Here is a 26892-nt window from a genome sequence, read left to right on the forward strand (position 1 = left end):
ACTGTTTTTATCTTGCATATCTTGCTGATTGACTGGTATATTGTATATTATGTGTTTGCAACTTGCTGTTGCTTTGTTAGCTGTTTTAAGTCTAAGGAGATAAAGTGGATAAATATTTTCAATAAGCAAATAAATGCATAGAAGTCAGAAAGAATGTAGGTGTCCAGCTTTCCTCTCTGGTTCAGGGAGACAGTAAGCCGTTATGATTTTACATGGTCTATATAGTTAGCTGAGCTCTTAAAAAAAAACAAAATCTCCCAATCATGCAATGTATCTAGTTTAGGCACTTACCTTGAATAATGCATTGCACCAAACTAAATATTATTGCTCGGGTCCCTCTCTTAGGTTGAATGAAATACCAGATGTGTGCCCCATGATTCCAGTGGGACACTGGAAGGGAATGCCAAGGGCACCGTTCCCAGGGGCCGATTCCTCTACCTGCCCTGCGTCTCAATGAAAAAGGTGGGCAGCAGGACAGAAAGGAGTAAATAGTTGGCGCCGCTACATTTTCGCTCTCCAGAATGGAGCTGAGCCGTGAGCAGAGCCGGCTTCCGCGCGAGGGTGCGGCGAGGGTGGCTCCGGGGGAGAAGGCCCTTCTCTTCTCTCCTCCCCGGCGGGCCCGCTTGCCAAGGGCGTCCTTTGGTCTCCGTTGCCCGGGGCTTGGTTTTGCACGCATCCGCTCCGAAAGGCACCCGAGAGCTGGAGCGAATGCTCAGGGGGCTTTTTTGTTTTATTCTGTCGGTCTTGCACGGACCCCCGGCTTTTCTCCCCAGCCCGGGCGACAGCCCCGCCAGGTAGGTTCGCCCGAGGGCGCTCTCCTTGCGCGCAGAGGCCAGGGGGAAGCGCTCCTGGCCACAGAACCGTAGAATCGGAAGGGACCCCCAGGGTCATCTAGTCCAACCCCCGGCACAACGCGGGAATTTCACAACGACCTCCCCCGCCCCACATTCCCAGCGACCCCTACTCCACGCCCAGAAGACGGCCAAGATGCCCCCCCTCCCGGTCTGGCTGGCGTCCCCGCTCGCCGGCAGGTCACCCCGGGGCTCGGCTTGCCCGGCCCCCCTCCAGAGAATCAGAGAGTCGGAAGGGACCCCCGGGGTCATCTAGTCCACCCCCGGGCAACAGTGCAGGAGATTCCAAACCGCCTCCCCCCCCCCGCCCCAGGGGATGCCCGCGAAGGGAGGCGCGCCCGACCCACCTGCAGCCGCCGCGCAGCCCAGCAGCCAGCCGAGGAGGAGGGGGCGGAGGAGGGGCCGGAGGGGGCGGAGGGGGCTCCCCATGGCGCAGCTGCCGCGCGGAGGGCACGCGGAGGAGCCCCGGCGCCGCCAGCCTCCCGCTCAAGGACGGCGGGGAGCCGCGACCCCCCACAGCCCCCGCCGAGCAGCCGCCGGCCCGAAAGGGGCAAGCATCCCCGCCCCGCGCCTCGCCTCGCCGCCTCGCCGCCCTCCTCCTCCTCCTCCTCCTCCTCCACCTGCGCCGGCCAGGTGCGCGTGGCCAAGAGGCGCCCGGCCCGCTCCCCCCCTCGCCGCCTCCCCTGGGCGCGGGGGACAGTCCTGAGGAGGGGGCGACGGCGGCTGGCAGTGCTGCAGCCCCGGCAGGAGGAGGAGGAGGAGGCAAGGCCGGGCTGCTGCTGCTGCTGCTCCCCACCCCCCGAGGGAGACAGAGGCGGCGGCGCGAGCGCGCCTTTCATTTCTTCTTCCCCCCCCCCGGCGACCCGCCCAGCGCCACCCTCCCCTCCCCTCCCCTCCCCTCCCCTCCCCTCCCCGGGCGCGAACCCGCCTCCTGCCCTCCAGGAGGCCGAGGGCGGCCGTGGGGGGGGCGTTGGGGGGACACGGGGGGAGCAGGCCTGCCCCGCAGCGGCAACCCGCCGCCCGGCTCGCCCCTCCCGCCCCACAGCATTCCTCGAAACCACTGACTTCTCCCCGCTGTCACTTCGCGGCACGCCGAGGGGCCTCAGCCTGACAGGCGGACCCGGCGCCGGGGGGGGGGAGAGAGGGTCTCCCTGCCCCCACCCACCCCGTTCTCTCTGGCCCGGCTTCCTGCAAGGACCCCTCGTCCCACCCCTGAGGCAGCCCCCTGGCAGGGGCCTGTCGCCACGGGCAGGGCCAGGGCCAGTCCTTTTTGCGCCCTAGGCAAGGCTAACTCCTTGTGCAGCGCCCCCCCCTCCCGCCATTGCTAACCAATTTTCAAAAATAGGTGTCTTGTAGAAAAACAAAAGCACCAAACTTTTTATATAAAGACATTATAATTAATTATATTCCATAGCACTGTTGTGGTACTTATCCTCAAATTTAAAAAGATAAATTGTCAGTTGCATCCCCCCCCCCAAGAAACCAATCTGTTTAAAACGGTGCCCCTCAGGCCAGGTCTGCGCCCCTCTGAGGTCTGCACCCTAGGCGACCGCCTAGTTCGCCTAATGGTAGCACCGGCCTTGACCACGGGGGCATCTTCTCTGCCGCTCATCTGCGTCCCAAACAGCCTCTCCTCCTTGCCTGAGATGTCCTCCCCTCTCCCTTTCCAGCTGTCTCCCTGCCTCCCCCCCCCCCGTTCCCCCTTACAACAGTAATCTCAGCTGCATTATCTTCTCACCCATGCCTCTGCCACCCATATTTGCATTCCAGTCCACGCTCCAAGCATCTCCTCTGATCCCCTGTCACAGCTTCTTCAGGCATGACTTGTTCTTCTCTCCCGGTTCACCCCAAGTGTTGTTACAGAAATGTCTGGCAGTTATTTATATCTGGCAGTTTACAACAATCCAATAATTTTCTCTCCACATCTCCAGTGCCATTACACATCTTCCTAAACTGTTTGACACTATAGATTTTGTTCTTGATCCAAAGCATATTCTGGAACAAAGGAAATGAACAGATTTAGAGGGAGGGGGATTATGACATTCTGCTGACCTTCGGGATTAATCATGGTTCTATTTAATGCTTGTGTCTACTGGCCTCACAGTCATCCTCTCTCTTTCTCCAAACTATTACTTTAGTGATAGTTACATAAATCCAGTGTTGTTCTAGGCCACAATCTAGCCCTCTTCCTAGTCTTCTAGGTCATCTTTTCCTAACCCAACACAAAACACATCTTTTCCTAACCTTTCCCACACAAAATGACTGACATGTCGAATCCAAATGGTGGCCATTAGCATGCAGAGCTTCACTAACTGGGTCACAAGATTTTCTCCACTCTAATTTCCCCCAAAAAAGGTTTGCTATGAGGTAGAGAAAATTCCCCAAATCATACCTTGAGCTGACAAACAACTTACCAGAAAGAGACTAACCATGGAGAACAACTGCAAACACCCTCCATGTGTTGGTTGTGTGTTGTCTTTCCAGAATGTAAAGATCATTTAGCATCATGACAACCCATTTTCAAGCTTCTGCAGATGCTTTGTCTTTAGGTGACTGAAGAGAAAACACTGATTTCTAGGGAATGAAAGCTATTAAAAGCCAATGATGGTTTATGTCTGAAATTAACAGTTCTCGAAATGTATGAAATGGCACAGTAGTAACATGAAAGATAACAGCTGTGAAGATTGAAATTTTCCCTGCACTGATAAGCACCAACATGAAAAGTTTGAACTGTACACATTTTGAACACATGAAGCTGCCACTTACTGAATCAGAATATTGGTCCATCATGGTGAGTATTGTCTACTCTGACTGGCAGCAGCTCTCCAGGTTCTTAGATAGAGGTCTTTCACGTCACCTACTACCTATTTTTTTTTAAACTGGAGATGCTGGGGATTGAAACCTACTACCTTCAGTATGCCAAGCAGATGCTCTGCCACTGAGCCACAGCCCCTCTACTGAACACATGAACACTGGGGCATACTGAGCAACTGACATTTGCACATCCAATGTTTTCTTTGCATGTTTTCCAGCTCTAGAGTGACTGCCACTCTGTAAACAAACTGACATTTGCCAAAATGGATCTGTGAGTGACTGCTACTTTCTGTGATGTTATGTTGAAAAGGAAAGCATTAGAAGTACCAGCTTGCTGACTTCCTATAGCAGAGCCAGGCTTCTTGCAGATACGATAGTCAGTAATACATGACCAGAACTGTCAAAAACAGTAGCCAGCAAGAATGAGATTAGCTAAGTAGCTCTCTGACTGAAAGTTCCTGTCCAGACACAGGCACATACTGTACATGCTTTGGTGTTTAAAGAAAATGATAGTAAAGGAAGAAAATGAACAGTTTTTGCCATATTATGTACATTTGCACTGAAAATTAAATAACCAGTAGATACCCACACTACCTGCTTTTCCCATTACAGAAATGGAAATAATAAAACAAGTTAGAGCAAATGTTAAATTATTATAATCATATAGATGACAAAGTTATGAGAGGGCACAACTCATAAGCACAAAATTATTATAACTGTCTATAATGACAGTGACTGTTTCAAAAGCTATTTTAATCCAAGTGTCAAAAGAAAGCAACCAAGTCAATGAAGGCAGCAACTGTGTCTCTAAAGTCCAGCTCCCAAATGGAAAGGAAAATCCTAAAATCATCTAGCGCTTTAAAAACATTGCACAATTGTGCAGTAATTTACAATCAATATTCATGTCCTCCTGCCCCATAATTGTTCTCTGCTGAGAACAGACATGTAAAGATTTAGGGTAAATTAAACAAATTCTATAATTACACATTTCATTAAGTTTTCATCCCATGATGAACAGATTTTCCTCTAACATTTAGCTTCATTTAGGTGGTGCAGAAAAAGCAGGAGGCATTCAGCATTTGAGAACAGCATGCAATTTTGTCGAAACTATGTTCCTAAATCTGCATTTGCCAGGATATGAACTGGGGGTAGGAAGACTTGCAAGGGAGACTTAACTGCCTGCCTCTTCTCTATGTAAGTGTCCTTGAGGTGATTCCTCTCCCTCCAGGCAGTTAATTTGGAACCCAGCTAAGGAAAAAATGTTTAAAAATTACCAGGGGGGCATTTGCAAAAGACAGATGATGGGGGGGGGAGAATTAAAAACATCCCCTCAGCTAACAATTCTTCCATTCACTTATCAGAAAAGGTTGTTTGCTTGTTTGTAACATGATCTTTACTGAATCTGAATGTATTTACTCCTGAATGTAATTTGGTCCATGCAATTAGGAGAAAATTCTGCTCTTCAGGTTTGAATTTTAGCTCTACTTGCTGCTAGTGTTGCCAACCTCCAGGTACTAGCTGGAGATCTCCTGCTATTACAAATGATCTCCCGTCGATAGAGATCAGTTCACCTGGAGAAAATGGCCGCTTTGGCAATTGGACTCTATGGCATTGAAGTCCCTCCCCTCCCCAAACCCCTCCCTCCTGAGGCTCCGCCCCAAAAACCTCCCGCCGGCGGTGAAGAAGGACCTGGCAACCCTACTTGCTGCATTTATTTCTAAAATGGCCTTTAAAGAGGTATAACAATTCAGTATTTGCCTTGGAGATTAAGATATCAGGATAAAAGTGTGCACATTCAAGACATCAATTCTATATTTGCAGTTGAAACCCCTGGTTAACCCTTCTACCTGTTTTCAAGGGGATCCAAAACATGAAAAATAGATTTATTGTGACATCTGAAGTGAGGCCTTTCATACATTGTGCCTTATTCGTTTATTTTGTTCCATAATACTTTCCTCCCCTGCTGCAGAAAATGACAATGCAAATTATTGTGAAAAATAACTTCCATGACTGCACCCAAATTTCCATGCAAATAGCTAATGGCATATTCTGCTTGTACCTTTGTCTTTTAAAATATGTAGAGCTTTTTTCTCTTCTGGTTGATTAGTTCAAGAAGGAATGGGAAACATTTTAAACTGACCTTGAATCAGGGTACAGTTTGACAGATTAATTCTAATCCCTAGCCCTTGTCCAGATATCTTTTTTAGTTTGCATATGGATTAAACCTCTATTTAAAAGAATAGAATTAGGCTCCATAAATCACATAGTGATTTTTCCTCTCTTTGTTTTGTTTTGCTTATTTCTTATAGAGAACTACAACTTAAAAGCAAACGATTGAAGTAATTATAAATTTTTGAATTGGTTTTAATAGCAAAGGATCTGATCCTTAATTTTTTTTTTCCATCGAAAAAGATAAATTACTCATGGAAACTTATGTGATAGTGAATGATGTGAAGAAGTGTTTCTTTCTTTCCAAAAGTTATTTATAATACAGTTTACTTGTTTACTGAATACAAGGAGGGCCCACATAGCATAACTCAGAAAAACAGCAGTGAGCACCATCACATTTTCTGTTATATTTTATCATATGCTTTAAAAAAAAATCATAAATCTTGGTAATCTCCTGGATAAGTAAATATTATTTTCCCAGTATTTCTTCCATATGAAAAGGCACCAAGATAAGCAATTTATTTTATTTATTTGTATTTGTTTACATTATAGTCCACCTTTCTCACAGGTACTCAAGGAAAATTACACATAGTGTGTCAGTACAACCAACAAAATGGGACATTCAATAACCAATGCATTGGGATTTTAGAAGTCTGAAACCACCAAAAAGAACTGAAGCATAGCAAAGGTATTCACAAGACACATCGAACGGTACCAAAATGACATAAATAGGATCCTACTTACACTAAGCTATATGCAGCAGTATAGACCACAGTTTCTAATCATTTATTCAAGCAAGTTTGTAAAACCATTTTGTACAGTGTAACCCTATTATCTGCTCAGAAATGCGCTCTTGAATAGTTCAGTTTTGCATAGTTTTAAAAAATTCCCGGCTGAGGCCGGGCTCAGAGGGGTTGCAGAAAGCCAAGAGAGTGGGAGCTTTCCTGATCTCCTTGGGCAAACCATGCCACAAAGTGGGAGCCACAATGGAGAAAGCACGTGTATGGGCAGTTGTTGATTTTGCCCATTTGCAGGTCAGCACCTGCAGAAGCCCCTGATGACTTGAGTGAAGTTGTTGTGGCAGAACGTAGGGAGAGAGGTGGTCCCGTAAATAAGAGAAGCCAAGGCCATGAAGAGCTTTGTGTGTGATAGCCAATACCTTAAACTGAGCCTGGTAACAGATGGGCAGTCAATGGAGCATCTACAGAATGGGAGTAATATGCCCACTCCATGTAGCTCTGGTTAATAGCTGAGCTGCGGCAACCTGAACCAGTTTCAGCTCTTTGGAGAAAGTGTTGAGTGGCTGTTGGCAGAACATTCAGTGGGTACTCAATTCACAGCCACTATGGAGAGGGGGTGCAGCCGAAGTCTACCTTCACAATAGTAGAGCTAAGATACACTTCCCCCCTCCCCTTTACGGGCTTTTTTCACCACTGAGCAGATTAATTCCTGTCTACTCTCTTTCTTGCTAAACTAAACAAACCAATCTTTATTAACCTTTTCATGTAAGATATGCTTGGCATTCAGGTGATTACTACAAGGTCCACTGTACAGGCTGGAGTTATAAACCACGTTGCTAGGTTGCCAGGTCCCTCTTTGCCACCGGTGGGAGGTTTTTGGGGCGGAACCTGAGGAGGGTGGTGTTTGGGGAGAGGAGGGACTTCAATGCCATAGAGTCCAATTACCAACATGGCCATTTTCTCCAGGTGAACTGATCTCTATCAACTGGAGATCAGTTGTAATAACAGGATATCTCCAGCTAGTACCTGGAGGCTGGCAACCCTGCTACCCAAGGCCACCATACCCTTCCTGGATGGCAACTAGGCCATCCAGGCATGGGCAGGCGATTCTTGCCACGTTGGCCAAGTATGCCACTTTCCTGGTCCAGAGAGTCTTGTGTTTCAGAAGACCGTAGCAAGTTCAGGCCTAGCTGGCTACTCACCTTCCCTCTACCTCCTAGCCTTTCACAGCCTGCTGATTCCCCCCACCTCCTTCAGCTGGGCCTTTTTAAATCCTCCCTCGCCTAGAATTACCCAGTTCCTGCTTCCTTGTGCCTAGCTGTCTTTTCCCCAAATGAGACCTTTGCCCTCAAGTAGGGCTTTACTCCATCCAGAACTAGCCCTGGATGTCCTTTCCTTTCTCCTATCTGCTCCTCCCGTCAACACACAGGGTGGCTCCTTGTGCCCCGCTGCAGTGCTGTTGGCCTGCTCAGGGCAGCAACCTGTTCCACCCCTTCTCTCCCCAGGTGCACAGGGATGTGACAAATGTGAACGGTGAAGTTTATTTTTTAACTACAAGTCTGATCAAAGATCACTTTTTATTTATTGGCATGTTTGTTATAGTTTAACAAGAAGACTTTGCATGGGGTTCAATTATTCAGATGCTTTTGGATTCTTGAAGTAGTGTCATGTGTTTTAGTTTGTTTCTGCCAATGTCTTTATTATTTTCTCCTGTGAACTTGGAACTTGCTTCTACCTTAGGCATTAAGAACTGTACAGTGGTAACATTGTTACCTAGTACTAGAGCTATAGAAAATTACTCTGGTACCCTGATCTTCAATGCTTTATGGTGCTTGATTTTAATGGGAGAGATTTCTTTTCCAAATAAGAGGTCTATGGTATGATTTATCAGTGAACTGGATGGCACTTTCATTTGCAGTGCAGTCATATGCAGAATCATTCCTATATAAATTCATAAGTATCAGTAGGCTTAGACTGGAATAACTCTGCATATGATTGCACTTTTGATATTTTACAGTTTAAGACATCTATACTCAGACTATTATGGATCTGAAGTAAGATATTAACCCTCTTGTTACAAACAAAACTTTGTGAGAATTAAAAGTATCAAGGGTTGGATCCAGTGCAAAATTTCCACTGGGGCTAGAGCTCTTGAGCAAGTGGAAATAGAAGAAAAAGACTGTGGTAGCTGTTTGTGCCCACTTGCAATTTTCCTTGCCTAAGATCGCTCTCTTGAAGTATTTGAAAGGCTGTCACTTAGGAGGGCAGGGAACTGTTCCTTTTTGGCAGCTGAGGCTAGGACTCACAATAATGGGTATAAATTATGGGTGGAAAGGCAGTGGAATCGGCTGCCTGAGGGGGTCGTGAGTTCCCTCTCTCTGGCAATCTTCAAGCAGTGGCTGGAGAACGCTTTCCAGGGATGCTCTAGGCTGATCCTGCATTAAGCAGGGGGTTGGACTGGATGGTCTGTGTGGCCCCTTCCAACTCTATGGTTCTGTGATCTTGTGGAACCAATTTCTGGGCACTATAATGTATAGGGAGGAAAGTGCTAGGTGTTGCACAAGATCTTGCACAAACAGAACTGCAGCAAGTCTGTTTTCCCCTTGCACATCACTGCATCCAAGCATATGGTTTTTGCCAAGAGCCATATTTGCAACAAATATCTTGGAGCAAATTAATCATGGGTAGCTCAACCATGTATATTACCTTGCCAAGTTGTAAAGAGGATTCTGCGACTAGGTGTATTAGGTATGTGGTAAAATATATGGTGAAATAACCTGTATGGATTCTATATCTTCGCCATGCACTCCCTTCTCATTTAAATAAGGACCTCAGAATTTTCCTTTCCCAATGAATCAGTTCCTGTTTAATCTGCTAAACTTTTTTTCTGCCAAACCTTTTCTTTTTGTTTTTGTTTTGTCATAAAAGACTGTAAACTGTCTAAGCACCATAAAATAAACAGAGACCATGCCACACTTATTCTTCATCACATATATAGAGAGCTTGGTTTCATAGTTGTTCATATGTGAGTTAACTACTGAAAAATTTAAGACTATCCTTTCCCTCTTAGAATAGTGACTAAAGAAGAGTGCTGTCAGGGGATAGGGACTTACCCACCCGCAACTGGCGGCTGTTCTAGGGTTGCCAACCTCCAGGTACTGGAGCGACCCAAAACAGCACTATAACAATATAAGGCAAAAAAGTGAATTTTATAAAGTGCAAAGTGAATAAATATATACAACATGTACAAATAGGAGTACAACCAGATACAAAATTTACAAAAACAATCCAAAAAATATAATTTGTCCAAAGGATATCACGGATCCTAATTACACAGGTAAGTCGAAGTATATAACCAATTTAAGGTATCATTTGATGTAAAAGTTTTTTGAGTCTTTTCAAATTATAGGTTTCAGTTATTGGAGCAAAGCCACAGGAAAAAGATGTCAGACGTGTCGTCTAGATCGGGACCACGTTTCGCATATGGCTTCTTCGGTGACCTGTATCAATAATAAATATAAGTGCCTTAGTAGGTGTCGTCTCATAGGGACCGCAAAGATTTGTATCTAGGTCTCTCTCACATACCCACCAAATGAGCTTATTGGATTGATGGGACTGTCAGGAGGGCGGCTCCCTGTGATCTTAATTCCTGGGCAGGAACATACGGGAGAAGACTGGTCCCATACCATGTAGGATTTTAAAGGTCAAAACCAACACCCTGGATTGGGCTCAGAAGTGGATCTGTAGCCAGTGTAATTGCTGTGATATCGGGGTCACATGCTCCTTGTTATGTATGCAGCGGGAAGCAGCATCTATACTGAGCTTGGAGCTTCTCCAGGCTCCTGAGCTGCGTGCTCGTATTGGCTGTAAGACCGTAACTGTCCAATCACAGACTCGAGTGCTGGTGTGTTCTCATTGGCTGCAACGGCTGTAGCCGCCCAATAGAGTACTGGTGTGTGTGTGACCTGCAGGGCTGTGCGAGCATATAAGCACGATGCGCACTGAGTTAGCTAGCTGTTATCACAGTAAAGCAATGTTGTATTAACTCTGCCTCCTGCCTCATGTATCGCCCACACCACATAACACTCCTGATAGCTGGCCCTGAGTATAAGTCTAACCACAGCATTCTACACTAGCTGCAGCTTCCAAACATTCTTCAAGGGTCGCCCCAACTAGAGAGCATTGCAATAGTCCAGTCTAGAAGTAACGAAGGCATGGATCACTGTAACTAGATCTGACTGACCTAGGAATGGACGTAGCTGATGCGCTAGCCAAAGCTGGGCAAAAGCACTACAGACCACCACAGCCACCTTGTTTTCTAATGTGACCGCTGTGTTTATATGCCATTAAAGGTTTATTATGATTATGTGACCGCTGGGTTGAGTAGCACACCCAAGCTGCAAACCTGGCTTTTCAGGGGGAGCGTAACTCCATCCAAGACAGGAGAAATCCCTGGTCTGCCTTTCTGCTAACCCAGAGCACCTCTGTCTTGTCAGGATTAAGTTTCAGCTTTTTCGCTCTCATCCAGCCCATTACTGACTCCAAGCACAGATTCAGAACATGAATAGCATCTTCGGAATTAGGTTGAAGAGGGAGGGGGGGGCTGAGGAGCTTACTCCTCCTGACTCCTCAGGTTGGCTTTGGGTGGAGCCTCCACTCAGATACTGAGTCTGCAGCCACCCTATACTTTCTCCTTTGACCACCACAAGTTGTGCTTTGGAGAAGCACCCCCCCCCCAAATGCTCCCCTTCTGGAAGCTGCCACAGAGGACCACAACAGATGAGCCAAATCTGCCGTGTGCAAAATTCCCTGAAAGAATTTTATGCTGTTGCTACGGAGGCTAATTTTTTAGCCCAGTGCTAATATCTTGGTGAAGCAAAAACTAACAAGCAAAAATCAAACATGTAATAAACTAAATTGAAAAAAAATCGTTAATAAAATATTTAAGAATTGTTCATCATTGTCCATTAGTGAGAGAAAGTGACATCTAGTGTCAGTTAGGGGAGTAAACAAGCCAACTTTTTAATACAAACTGAAAATAAAAATACCTTTAGGAATCTTAGAGATTATTTTTTTTTTAAGATTAGAACTTCTCATGAATCAAAAGGCCTTTGTGACATTTGCCCAACAGTACCCATGTGCTGTATTTGCCACCAGAATGTCAGATTTTATTCACACTGTTGCTGGCAGACATACCATAGTGCTTGTCTGTGGTCTCTTTAGTTACACAGTACCGTAAAATATGTCACATACCTCCCACTGACATCTAAGATTTTACTCTGGACATCCACACTAAATTACTTTTATTTATTAATTAAAATATTTATAGGCTGCTTACATCAGAATGGGACCCCAAGCAGGATATTAACAACATAGCCTGAAGGGGTAATTGCTACATGAGCAATCCTAATCAGGTCTACTCAGAAGTAAGTCTATTCATTTGGACTTGCTTCCAGGAAAGCATTCTTTGGTCTGCAGAGGGCTATGGGCAATTGTAAGGTTCACTAAGTTTTCACTGTGATTGTGCAAGAATCTTTGTTTTATATATTAACCTCTCTTCTTAAAATAATCATAGATTTTAAAAAATCCAATGTGGGTTATTCTATAAATTCAAACTCATAGTGTTTCTAGGAATGATCTGTTGCAATAATCAGTACGTGCATTCCATTTCTCAATACGATTTCTCTCCTTTCTCTGAATCTAATCTTTGTTTTACATCTCTTAAGTTCCTTTAAAAAAGCCAAGGGCTTTATTACTATAGTATGTAAGAAATGCAGCTTAGAGCAGAGCAGACATATTACACAGCAGAATCTTTTCATGGACTATGAGTTCAAAGTCTAAGTAGCTTCACTGGTATTATATTTGAGTTATCCGAGATAAAATGTTGTAAATCTTTTACGAGAATTGGGGTAAGACTAGAACAACAGATTGGAAAAATCTCAGCAATTACTAGCCTATCCTAATATACCCTTTGGGCTGAAGAACATGTCCAGCAACATAATAGAAGCAGCAATATCCAGCCATTTCTCATGCTGCCCTTTGTGCTTCTATTTCCATGAAAAGTGGTAGCATGAGCAGAACATGAGGTGCCATGATTTTTCTATATTTCTGTAAATTTAGATTTGCTTTATTAGAGATTCTGAACAAGTAATCACAGTAATCTCCCCCCCTCCCTACCTTTTCATCAGGCAGGCAATATTGGTGCCATCTCTAAATCCCTAAGTGCCTCACTTGCCCTGTGAGACTAACATTGCAGTCCTAGGCAGCATCATAACTTAATCCTAAGCATCATTACTTTGAAGTAGTCCTGGTAACCTCAATGACTCTTCCAGCTGAAATCATTATATCTAATTCTAAATCCCTGGTTTGTAGAAAAATCCCAAACACTGAAAAAAATGGGGGTAGGGTTTACAGGAACCCCCATACTGGAGAAGCCTCGTTTGTGCGTGAACAGGAAACAAAGGCAAAAGAGAGATTGCAACCCCAGAAAACATTGCTAGGATGGACAGAGGTGGGGGGGGAGGTTAAAGAGGCCACAGTGGCTGAGAAGAAACGGCGGACAGGGAGAGGCAAGCAGGGCTGGCCAACTGGCGGCGGGGGTGGGGTTTGGAAGAAGGTGGATGGTAGTGGAAGCCATGGCCATAGGGTTGCCAGCTTTGTGTTGGAAAATACCTGGAGATTTTTGGGGTGGAGCCTGAGGAGGGAGGGGTTTGGGGAGGGGAGGGACTTCAATGCCACAGAGTCCAATTGCCAAAGCGCCCATTTTATCCAGGTGAACTGATCTCTATCGGTTGGAGATCAGTTGTAATAGCAGGAGATCTCCAGCTAGGGTTGCCAACCTCCAGGTGGTAGCAGGAAATCTCCTGGTATTACAACTGACCTCCAGCCGATAGAGATCAGTTCATCTGGAGAAAATGGCCGCTTTGTCAATTGGACACTATGGCATTGAAGTCCCTCCCCAAACCCTGCCCTCCTCAAGCTCTGCCCCCAAAACTTCCCACCGGTGGTGAAGAGGGACCTCACAACCCCATCTCCAGCTAGTACCTGGAGGTTGGGAACCCTGCATGGCCAGACAGAGCAGAAGCCGGGTAGGCAACAAAGCAGTGGTTGCTGGGAGAGAACAGTGCTGCTTTGCCTTTCCTGCTCCAGGCCTTGCTGCTCCACCCAACCAGGGAGATGAGGCTGACAAGTAGCTGTTCCCAGGGGAGGAGGAAGAGGTAGTAGCAGCAGTGAGCCTGCTGCAGTTTCGTTCCTTCCCTACCCTCGTCCTAGGACAGGCGCAGGAGGGAAGGCAGGCGAGTGGATGCACACTTGGATGTACGATTTGCTTCTGTTCAATGAGTACAAGGTTATGTTGGTCCATTAAGATTGCTTTCCATGCTAGAGAAGGCAAGAATGTGGTGCTGGACTACATTCAGAAGAACCTTGCATGGGAAGAAGGACCAAGGCCCTGTTTAAGCAGGTTGTCTGGAAGCAGCAGACACCATAAACACATTTTTTCGATGAGGGTGGTAACCCACAGGAGCTTTAGGCAACGAATTTAAGTGCCAGCCTACTTTAAGTCCAGACATGTTCAGCGTTATTTCAGAATGCGGGTAAATAGAATGTTTTTGGAAGGGTTGAACTTTGAAATAAGTTATTCAGTATGGTTCTTAATATAAATCTGCCTAAACTAAAACATGTTGGAAAAGGTGTCTGCATTTTTAAGGAGAATAGGGACAATTTTTCCTTGAATTTCCAGTCAACCCATAACTGGATTTCTAACAAAGATTGCCAGCAATGTCTTGAAAAGTATGAAAAATGTCAGGAGCAATCAAGAGAAAATTACGCATGTTTACTGTGCAGACTAGTCCTACACATACTTACTTGAAAGCAAATCTCTCTGAGTTCAATCAGATTTAATCTAAAGCACATTTCACTTTCTTGTGATCATATATTCAGAATAAGTTATGGTCATCAAAGGTTTAACATTTCAATTTTATAAAGTTGCAGGTATTACTAAATGGTTCTTTTAACAGCTATCAAAACCTGATTTTAGAAGAATACAATCCTCCTAAGCATTCTTACAAAGCAGTAAGACCCATGAAACATAACGGGATTTACATCTGAGGAATACTCATGTTTAGGATGTGCTATAATGTTGTGTAAAAATGATATGGAGATTTGTCGAAGGCTTTCACGGTCAGAGTTCATCGGTTCTTGTAGGCTATCCGGGCTGTGTGACCGTGGTCTTGGTATTTTCTTTCCTGACGTTTTGCCAGCAGCTGTTGCAGGCATCTTCAGAGGAGTAACACTGAAGGACAGTGTCTCTCAGTGTCAAGTGTGTAGGAAGAGTAATATATAGTCAGAAGGGTGTTGGGTTTGAGCTGAGTCATTGTCCTGCAAAGTATTAAAGGTAATGTGCAAATCATTGTCCTGTAAGTATCAAGATAATGAGCTAATGAGGGTGTGGTATGTTAATGTGGAACCATTGTATCCTGAAGTGATCTGTTAACATGTGGAATCCAAAGCTAATCCACATGGCTATTGTGGACTGTAGTCTTTGAAAGTCTGGAGGTTTTCAGGACAGGAAGCCAAGCCTTATTCATTCTTAAACTCTCTTCTTTTCTGTTAAAGTTGTGCTGATGTTTATGAATTTTAGTGGCTTCGCTGTGCAATCTGACAAAATAGTTGGTAGAATTATCCAGTATTTCAGTGTCTTGGAATAAGACCCTGTGTCCTGTTTGGGTCCGTCCATGTTCAGCCACTGCTGATTTCTCAGGTTGGCAAAGTCTGCAGTATCTTTCATGTTCTTTTATCCTTGTTTGTATGCTGTGTTTGTGGTCCCGATATAAACTTGTCCACAACTGCAAGATATAAGATATACTCCTGCAGAGGTGAGGGGGTCTCTTTTGTCTTTTGCTGATCGTAGCATCTGTTGTATTTTCTTTGTGGGTTTAAACACTGTTTGTAGGTTATGTTTTTTCAAAAGTTTCTCCATCCTTTCAGTGACTCCTTTAATAAATGGCAAGAATACCTTTCCTATGGGAGACTGTTTTTCCTGAGTTTTGTGATTTTTGTTTGGTTTAATGGCCCTTCTGATTTCATTTCTGGAATAGCCGTTTGCTAGCAGTGCAATTTTGTATGGGAGGTGAAACGTCAGGAAAGAAAATACCAAGACCATGGTCACACAGCCCGGATAGCCTACAAGAACCGATATGGAGATTTGTTTGAAGGAGAAATTAAGGCTGCAAACCTTCAGGCCGTTTATGCCTGGCTGTTTCCTCGCGGTCACTCCACTGACTACTTTGGGGCTTTGCTTTGATTACACTTGCATTTTCCGACTGTCAGAGGCTGCCTCGCTCTCCCCGTGCATTTTCACATGTTTTGCCTGCGTTTTCTGGTTGCTAGCTAAACACGAATCCAGAAAATGTGGGCAAAATGCTCAGAAATGCGCAGGGAGAGCGGGGTGACCTCTGATGGTGACCTCGAGGAAACAGCCACACATAAATGGCCTCAGACAGGATTTCAAAACAGTAATCAAATCTACAGAAAGCCTGTAGCATTGTGTTGGTGTCCTGCAGACCATGCACTAAACAACAGAGCTCTTTGCTGAACCCAGGATTCTTGCTTGCAATATGTCTTTTGACAGTAGACTTTTGTGTTTGGAAAAGAATAGTGTTTGAGGAGGGAAGTATCGTAGAAGAGTTGTTACTTCCATTTGAAGTAACAGCATTAAGAAAGTGCAGACAATACATTACTACAGTTCCTTTCAGTCATAACCTTTGTTATTAATTATCCACCCAGGGCACACGGTTTGTAAACTGAAACAGTCATTTGGGTCATTTTAAATAGTGCCTCAGAACAAAGAATTTCTATTGGCATATACTTTGAATAAAGAATGCCAAGAATTCCTTTGCTGTCTCTTATGGCTATAGCTTATTTAGTTCCCTGCCAATTTTGCTGGCTGGATAAGGATGGTATTTAGCCTATGGGCAATTGGAACAGTTACCCTGAAGGGTGGTTTGCTTTTGTTTCTTTTGTATGGGAGGTGCAACAGCTGCCTGATTTATGGGGGTATGGGGAGCTGCCTAGCAATTGCCCTTCTTTTGGCGTTAACTATTTGTATAGTTTTGAACTTTTAGAAAACAATAAAGACCTATTGATATTAATATTGATGACATATTAATATTAGGTATTATGAATGTTACGACTACTACCAATATTACCCACCATTTATTTATCAACAGCAGTGCTGTGTTCTGCATTCATAGCTGGGCCTCCAGATCAATTTTAACTCCTTGCAGCTTCTGGTCTAGCAAGGTTATCACCTCCCCAGGCTGAGACTCCACTGCCGTTAACCCATGGCTGTTTATCCTGCTAATCTCTGTGGCTTGTGGTGAATCTTCCGAGTCATGGCCTGCGTGATCGACCTACCCAATCCCGGAAGTTCCCCGGGTCTTCAAAATGCGGGTTTGCCACGATATTAATTTAAAGTCCATTGCAACAGCGAGAGATGCCCGGAACGTTTCAGCATCCGGGTCGACTCCCTTGCCGTAAGAAGCCTGGCTGGCCCGATGGCGGCGGCGGCAGCAGCAGCGCCCCCCAACCCCGTGGCCCCCTCTCCCTCCCTCTCCCCCCTCCACCCACCGCCAACTTCCTCTCACCTCCACCCGGCAGAGGCAGTTCCTTCCACCCCCCGCCGGCTTCCCCTTGCCTTCCCCTGGGGACGGTGGGGAGGAGGAGCGGGGAGTGGCGGCAGCTCCTTTTCCCCATGCGTTCAGTTTTTGGGGGAAATGTTGCAATAGTACAGGGACAAATAAATCCACACACAGCCATGTGTTAATGGCCCATGAGCTGCAGCAAAGCCTGCTGGAAGGCAACATTATTTGTTCTTGGAAGGTCTACTTCTCAGGGGCAGACTGGCCATTAAACTTACAGGGCAAGTTCCTGATGGGCCACTGTCTTGGCAGCAGCAGAAAGCAGAACAAAGTCCCTGTAGTTCTGCCAGTGATTGGCTGCAGGGGCCACTCAACTCCACCCCAGATGCCAGCCCTCTTATTGTCTCCTCCTGAGCCACAGTGGTGATGGTGCAGGAGGAAGTTACAGGTGAATCAGCACCCATTATTGACACGACTGGCCAGATCTGAGCCCAGTGGCCCCAGCAGGCACTAGTTTGTAGCACTGCAGGGTATCCGGGCCATTTTCACTTGCCAGTCTGGCCTGCATGGTTCTGCATTCACTATGGCTCAGACACACTGGTTGCTACAAACAGGAGAACCGCCATGTCCGGAAAGCCCTAGAGAGGACATAGTGATTTTATGCTGATCCCTGTTTATTGTCCATTGGGTCATCCTGCAACATTCTGTGACACCATCTCTGCCTCTTCACCCCTTCCTGCCCTCCAGGTTTCCCCTTCTTTCATCAAAAATGAAAGCGTTTCAAGGCTGCGTGAAAGGAATTATCTCAAATGAACGCAAAGCAATTAAATAATAGGGCAGGCACTAAAGCACGACAGACCATTTTCTTCAGAGCAATTATTAACATGCTTTACTTTGTGCTTTAAGGCATGAATCCAAATGTCAAATAATTTTAGCAACTCAGGAATGTGCAACAATTATGCGGTGTTCTCATGTGTTGAAGAGTGAATTTGGCACATCTGCACGGTGCTGCATTGATAGTCCAAGAACTTCTAAGGTCAGGCAGAAATCAGCCTGGCAAGTGACTAGAGAAACAAAACAGTGAAACTTTTGAAGCTGCTTTATACGGAGCCACTTTGTTCAGTATTGTTTACACTGACTGGCAGCGCTAAGCTAAGTGGACTACTGGTCTGACTGTGTGAAGCAGTCCTCCGGAATCTTTCCCTACACCTGATATCCTCTAGCTGGAGATAACAGGAATTGAACCCAGGTCCTCTTGCGTACAACGTATGTGCTCTCCCACTGAGCCACATCCTCTTTCCTATGCCTCACTCTTAAATCCAGTCCTGGAATGCATTTCTATCTAGTTATTAGTACTGGCTTCATTTTTGCAAGAAGTACTTGATCATCTTTCTCCCTTCAGAACATGCAGAAATGAAAACGGAATGTTTTCCATGTACTGGTTATTGAGCAAAATCTTGTTTAGAACCAGATGTTTCCTACCCTTTCCTGGTGCATCATGGAAGCATCATACAAACAAAGAGATGAAGTGGTAAGTTACCTCCAGTATAGGGTTGCCAATTGCCAGGTGTGAGCTGGAGTACTCCCAGAATTACATCTGATCTCCAGACTACAGAGATTAGTTCCCTTGGAGACAATTGTATCTTTGGAGGATGGGCTCTTTGGCATCACATCCCTATTGAGCTCCCTTCCTTCCCCAAACTCTTCCCTCACCAGGCTCCACCCATAAATCTCCAGGTGTGCTAGATGGAAGTGAGAGAGGGGGTCAAAGATGAGGTTGCCTGTGCTAAGGATTAAAAAAACCTTTTTATGTTAAATTTTGCAAAACATTCTCCAGAGTAGGTCGCCAAAATACTTACATTCCTCAGTAAGACTATAGGATGTTCCAATATAGCAAGAGATTCAGAAGTTCAGCTTTGCAGCTGTGACCTAACCTAAATGTTCTTCTCAATCTGGGTGCAAAGAGCAGATGAAGTTATGGCACCTACACACATATGTTGTGCACTAGCAGCAGAAAATATGGCTGCTGTATAGGGCTTTGTGACCCAGCTGGTAGATCTCCAGGACCCAGGTGAGAGCAGAATACCAAGGCTTTAGGAGATTTTGGTGAGCTAATTTTAAAAGAGGTCATTTAACCTTCTCCACATCCCCATCAAAGTTAAAATAGATGAACCATATTTCTAATATCAGTCCTCTCTGGCCCAAGTCAATTCAAGGGTAACTACTATCCCTCTTCTGTTGCAACTATACTTTAAATTCAGTTATGGTGATGCTAATTGCTTAATAGTTTCTTGTATTTTATCCCTATAAAGCAGGGTCAGCTCTAGTTAGCACTTGGATTCAAGACCACCAAGGAAGTCTAGGATTGCTATGCAGAGGCAGGCAATGACAAACCACCTCTGAACAGCTCTTACCCTGAAAACCTTATGAGGTTGCCATAAATCAGCTATGACTTGATGGCAAAAAAAAAATCCCTATGTGTAGACCCATATGAAGGAGAAGGAATGAGAGAAATTCAAGAGCAGAAGAAAGCCAGTATTCGCCATTATGGTAGAAGCTTTGGAAAGGGTAAATCCCAGAACTGCAATAGACTTCTTCTGATTTGTAACAAATCTCATAACTGACAGAAAATGCTTGACACAATTCAGTTAATATCACAAGACATCTTGAGAATGAGTTAGCATACATTTTAATTGAAATAATTTACATGTTTTATATTAGTAAAGCCTCAATGATTTAAAGGAATAATATTTTTCATGGAAATTTTTGCCTACTGTAACAAAAAGTTTAAAGACTCATCTTTACAGGTTTTCTAAAGGTAAAGGAAGTCCTCTGTGCAAGCATCGGGTCATTACTGACCCATGGGATGACATCACATCCCGACGTTTACTAGGCAGACTGTGTTTGCGGGGTGGTTTGCCAGTGCCTTCCCCAGTTGTCTACACTTTGCCCCCAGCAAGCTGGGTTTTCTAGTTTGTTAAAAAAAATGTACCATAGTGCTCTTGTAGATGCTTGTGTTTTAATTGTTTTGTTTTATTAGTTGTAAGCCTCCTCAATCAGGTATCTGTATACTCTGTGCAAAGTGGGTTTTTAATAAACAAGTGAAACAAAATACCACAACTACCCCCTCTTTGGACTTAGCTGCTGGAGAAATATCCCCCCAAAAATAGAGTGTACTAAGTGAAGCCAAAAAAATGCCTTTATAAAAAGGTTTATTGATAAAAAGATAAAAAAGGGAAAGGGTGGTTGAATTTAAAAGGAGGTGGGAAAAGGTGAAACAAAATACAGGGAAAACACACAGCAACAACAACACAGAGATATTCAAATGAAAAGCAGTGCAAGTACACTAACTAGGCTAAACACATTCGCTATGCTGTAGCTGGTTCATCAGAGCCTGTGCCTGACCTGGATAGCTCCAGGCTAGCCTGATCCCATCAGATCTCAGAAGCTAAGCAGGGTTATCCCTAGTAAGTATTTGGAGGGGCAAATTCCAAGGAATAGGTTCGTAACGCGGAGGCAGGCAATAGCAAACCTCTGAACATCTCTTGCCTTGAAAACCCTAAGTGGTCACCATAAGTCAGCTGTGACTTGACAACATACAAACAAAAAATACGCTGATGCCCATGAAAAAAGTAGCACAGTCTACATGGAACACACTGTACCTTGTAAACTCAGCTACTGCTTGATAAGTCCCAGAGGTACTTTGCACTGTAGTCTGGAAGAAAACAGGAACAAAGCCCACGTTCTTCATGGAAATCTAATGCAGACTGAAGATCACAAAGAATATGGTTTCTTTGTATTTTCCCATATATCAGAGCTTGATTCCAGAGATGTTAATGAAAAAAAAATTCCCACCAGCATCAACATCAATGGGCATTTTTTTTTTAGGTTATTATAAATTTGACTGCATTCATAATTTGCCTTGATATATACCTTTTCTGTTTACTTTGCATTCTTTTTCATATGCCCTGTTGGCAGCAGAGGGTGCCATCAAGTCGCAGCTGACTTACAGCCACCCAGCAGGGTTTTCAAGGCAAGAGACAAACGGAGATGGTTTGCCATTGCTTGCCTCTGTATAGCAACCCTGGGCTTCCTTGGTGGTCTCCCATCCAAGTACTAACCAGGGCCAACCCTGCTTAGCTTCCAAGATCTTATGGGTCACATGTGTTTGTCACATGTTATAGGCTGCATGTGGTTCTTCTATGGGGATGTAATATCCAAGTAGATAAAAACCATCTGCATGAGACAGCCTCTCAAAAAGACAAGCCCCATCATCTCACCCTATCTTCACCCTACACATTCCACTAAATTTCTCAGGCTAAATTTATCCCCTTTGAAAACCTGATGACAACTCTCTATTCAGCTCATATATCTCCAGATGTTTTGTGATCTCATCTCTTATAAATGTTTTTAAGGATTTTACTTACCATCAAGATTACAATCCTTTTAACAGGATAAGCATATTAAATGTCTAGATGATTCCTTTTTTTTTTTTTTTTTTTGATCACCATGATTAAGTTTCCTTCCTTTTATTTCCTTCTTGGAATCATTAAATAGGAAAGGCATATAAAATTGTCCATCTAGCTCAATATTCTATCTCTGCATACTATCTGAAGCCAAATGGCTGAGAACATAAATGGGTATTGAATTCCAGAGTGGACTGCTATTGAACGATCAGCCCAAAGGGACATTCCTGCTAATCTCATAATTCAGATGTTGAATCTCATAACTCAAAGCGCAAAGCAGCATCAATTATTAAATGGGTATTCAACTGAAATATTCTCAGTGCCTGTTTAGATTATTTCTTATTTTAGTTAGAAAATACTGTAATTGCAGACCTGAGCCTTCCCGGACATGGCAGCTGTAGATGGAAATGACACTTATTGATCCTTCTGTTAATGTTACGTTGTCCTGAAATGACAGGACAATGTATGTTTCCCAGTTGCACATACTTTCCTTATGTCTCATTAGAAAATACAAGTTCTTACAGGAACTCAAAATCTCACTGTATGTGCACATCTGAAGACTGTTGACTTCCCAGATGCTTGGCATTTTCTGAGACAGACCCCCGTTTAGGGTAAATAACATCATATTCTGCTTTCCCTGTTGTGCCCCCCCTCTCTCTCTCACTCACTCTCTCTCACACACAAACAAACACTCCCCCAACTTTTCTCTTGAGCATTCGTACTGCACAAGTGTCTCTGCAGGCATTTAGAATATTTATATTTATTATGGGTACCATATTTGTGCTTGACATTCCTTTGGTTCCATAAGTATATGTTATATTCTGCTCAATAAATATTCCTGTTTTCCAGCATTCCCAATGTTTTTTTCTTCCAACTTTCTTCGGAGCCATTTCACTTTGGCAGCAATCTCTATAACCAAATGTGATAGTCTGAGTCCAAATTTGGACATGTTTCTCTAGTCAGGTGCTCGATCCTAGAGAATCAGGAACAGAGTTCATGGTGACTGTGGGAACAAGCCTAATCAGTATTACTTCTCTCCAGGGTGGAACTGCCACAATGCAGGATAAATTGCAGAAGACAGGAGGCAGGTTGTGGAGTCATCTGCTTACCAGAATTGCTTCTCATGGCCTAATTCCATGTCTATGATTGGACATATTGTTTGGCCCTAAAACTCAGCTGTTGAAGCAGGAAATGAACCAGTGTTGCATTACAAGGAAAAGGAGATTAACTCTTCCCCATGCACAATTTCCCCCAGCAGGCTGCTTTAACTCCCATAAGGGGAAAAGACAAGCATAATACAGGTGAGTGGTCACCGTTACTCATTTATCTGCCCTTGGGGAGATGCCAGCAGCTGCCTATAAACCAAGGGGTACTGCTCTCTTCTCTGCCGCTGCCCAGAAAAAGAGGGTACACAAGCAAGTGGTGCAGTTGCTCCTAGAAGCATCAGAGTGGAGTCCGTTGTCCAAAGGCAGAGTGTGTGCTTTTGCATGCAGTAGGTTCCAGGCTCCATCCCTGGCATCTCCAGTTAAAAAAAGATCAGGTAACAAGTGACATGTAAGACTTCCATCTGAGGCCCTGGAGACCCACTCTCTGCCAGAGCAGAGAGTACAGACCTTGATAGACTGATGGTCTGACTCACCATAAGGCACCTTCATGTGTCCAGTTGCTGCATGCTCTGCATGGGTGGGAGAAGCGGGGAAGCTGGGAGGGAAGGGAGGAGGCAGGCAAGTGTCCCATCTGATAGCAACTAGCCAAAAGACCCCCAAAGCCTAGAGCTGCCCTGAAGCACGTAGCGGCAGTGACCACATAGTTGCACGGAACCAATCACTTCTGCAGATAAGGATGTATGGACTTGAAAGCCAGTGTGGTGTAGTGATTAAAAGCAGTGGACTCTAATCTGGAGAATCGGGTTTGATTCCCCACTCCTCCACATGAGTGGCGGATGCTAATCTGGTGAACCGGGTTGGTTTCCGAACTCCTACACATGAAGCCAACTGGGTGACCTTGGGCTAGTCACAGTTCTCTTCGAGCTTTCTCACCTCACAAGGTGTCTGCTGTGGGGAAGGGAAGGAGATTGTAAACCAGTTTGATTCTCCATAAAAGGTAGAGAAAATCAGCATATACAAACCAACTCTTCATCTTCTTCATCCTTCAGTATCTTCCGGATCCTTTTTCTGGTAGGTGTGACCATAAACCACATGTATACGAGGCAGATGGAAGATAATTGTTCCTGGCAACTTCTTCTTTTCTACTGCAGGAGCAACCAATGACCCTTGAAAGTGAAACATAGAAACATAAGAAAGGCCCTGCTGGATCAGACCAAGGCCCATCAAGTCCAGCAGTCTGTTCACACAGCGGCCAACCAGGTGCCTTTAGGAAGCCACAAACAAGCCGAGTGCAGCAGCCCCATCCTGCCTGTGCTCCACCGCACCCAAAATAATAGGCATAAAAAAATAATAAACCAAAAAAGTGATTTTGCCAAGTGTTAATGTTCAGTGGCCACTGGAACTGCTGTTTGTTCTCAATTGCATTACGGGTAGGACTACTCAGATTCTTAATCGAAAGCCCATTGAACTCAGAAAAAAGCCTTTGTGTTTATTTCAGCAAGCTCTGATGTGTGTTGCTAATCATGCGACACTGTTTTTAAACACTAGGGTTTAGCAAACTAAAACAAGAGGGTGATGAGAGAGGGTTTTTGCCCCCCTTGACTCCCATCATGCTTTAGGAAGAGGCAACCACTATTCAGAGATCTTTCCAAGAAAACCACCAGTGTTTCTCCCAATCTCCCGGTTGGCAGCACCATTGGAATTAGGTTTCTTTGACAGATCTTAAGCTTCAGAGGGGAAAGGAATGTCCTCTTGATAAAATAATATCAGGCCAGGCAAAGTGCCCTGCTTGTGTAATCCAGTTTGAGCACAAATAACACATTATGGCTGTACCATTATTTCCAAGTGAAAGTGTCTACATTTGGCGGAGCCAAGAAAGTTATCCTGATTGACACGTTTATAAATGGGTCGGTTGGAATGTGTATTATAGATTCAAAGGCCAATGCAATCCACCTGGTGTTTAGGAAGGAAGGTCCTGGGAATCAGCACACCAAAGGGGCCCTCTCCACCTCCATCACCCCTGCCTCCATAGAAACAGAAGCAGCTGGCTTTAGGAAATCAGACCATACTTTCCATTTTCCATAGTTCCTTGTCAGCTCAAGCAGCTCTCATCCTCCATCGTATCCATTCAGGATTCTTTGGGTAGTACAAGCCCAGATTCCACATCCCCAGTGCCATCATGAAGACAATAGTCTATAAAGGTCTTGTGTGGGAACAGGCCTGCAAAATGTGGGGCCTCCCCTCTTCAGCTGAACACAACTTGCAACACGACAATCCTAAACAGTTACACCTTTCTAAGCTCACTAGCTTCAGTGGACCACACTGCAACCTGTGAGATGCTAAACAGCCCCCATATTTTTGCAGTCACATATATGCAGTCAATCTAGGTAGTAAGCTCTTGGTAGGCTGTTATGTGGTCTACATTGGCCTTGGTGGCTCACATGTTGACCAGGCCTGCTTTGGATTATGTCAGTTGTGGTATTGTGCTGTTCTGTAACACTGTAGGATGTGTTTGTGTCTAATGATGTTCAAGTTTCCCCCTTCCTGATGGGAAAACAGTTTTATTCCCAACAGCTTGAAGATAGTATCTCCTTTCCAGTTCTTCAGGTTCCCCCCACCCCTTTGGCATAAATGCCTGTACATTTGTAATTAGAATAACAAATCAGTGGCAGCATGCAGTTAGGCTGCATAACAGTAGCAGAAACTGTGGCAGTTTAGAAATTAATTGGTTGTCTTGTGACCTGAGTTGTCATAGGCAACCACCTACAAAGGTTAGGAATGCAGAAAGCCAATTGGATGAATGGACAAACAAAGCTGTTGATTCTGACTGATCTCAGTGCAGCTGCCATTGTGGTTGTATGATGCCTACATAAACCAGCAGAGGAAACACAGATTATGCCACAGCTACTGAATGTGAATCCCCATCCAATGGCCATGAAGTCTCCTCCTCCTCTTAACCTAACTCACATCACTGTGGCATCTCTTTACAGACTTGCTGAAACAAGGCTTTTGGCTACCCAAGAGCAGACTCTAAACACTCTTGTGTTGTTTCTCACATTTCTGTCCCTCTCAGCAGCTCAGGGTGATTTGCCCCCATTTTTTTTAACAAGAACTCTGTGAGGGTTTGGTAGGTGAGCATATGTAACTGGCCAAGAATGACTGAATTTCCTGAAGAACAAGGATGCGACCCCAGGTTTCCCCAATCTAAAGCCTTCCAGTATAACCATTACACCAACTGGGCTGACTTTTTTTTTTACATGATTGATAATCTGATGTTTAATAAATAGATTTTATTGGCTTTGGGTTGTTTGATTCACAAAAATTGCCTAGCTAAGGCCTGGTATAGGAGCCCTGTGGCGCAGAGTGGTAAGCTGCAGTACTGCAGTCCAAGCTCTGCTCACGACCTGAGTTCAGTCCCAACGGAAGTTGGTTTCAGGTAGTTATCTCAAGGTTGACTCAGCCTTCCATCCTTCCGAGGTCAGTAAAATGAGTACCCAGCTTGCTGGGGGTAAAGGGAAGATGACTGGGGAAGGCACTGGCAAACCACCCCGCAAACAAAGTCTGCCTAGTAAATGTCAGGATGTGACATCACCCCATGAGTCAGGAATGACCCGGTGCTTGCACAGGGGAACTTTACCTTTAAGGCCTGGTATATTCTTCTACTACAGATTCAAATTTTCAGTGGTGTCAAGCAGGGCATTGGCAGATATGGCCCTGACTCGATGGAGTATGGCTCTTAAAGAGACCTATCTCTGCCCAAACTTTCCAGTCCAATGTTTTTGTTGGTAGGGTTGTCAGCTTCCTAGTGAAAAATGCCATCTTTAATGGGATGGTATTTATCAGATGATGCTGTTAACCTCCATGCCTTCATCTGCTCATTTCCAGACATTAAGCTGTTATTAAAAAGACAGGACATTTTTCTCCAGGCCCATTGGCAACCTTATTTGAGTTTCTCAGGGAAAGGAGGGGATAAAATGTGGTTGATGGTATATGACAAGACTGTGATGGTAAAAATCTTTCATAGCCTACAGCATTGCCATATTCCATCAGTTCACATTTTTATCCCATCCTTCCTCTGAGGAACTTGGAGCTACATACAAGGTTCT

Source organism: Euleptes europaea, chromosome 3 (genome assembly GCF_029931775.1).
Source record: "Euleptes europaea isolate rEulEur1 chromosome 3, rEulEur1.hap1, whole genome shotgun sequence".
Lineage (NCBI taxonomy): Eukaryota > Metazoa > Chordata > Lepidosauria > Squamata > Sphaerodactylidae > Euleptes > Euleptes europaea.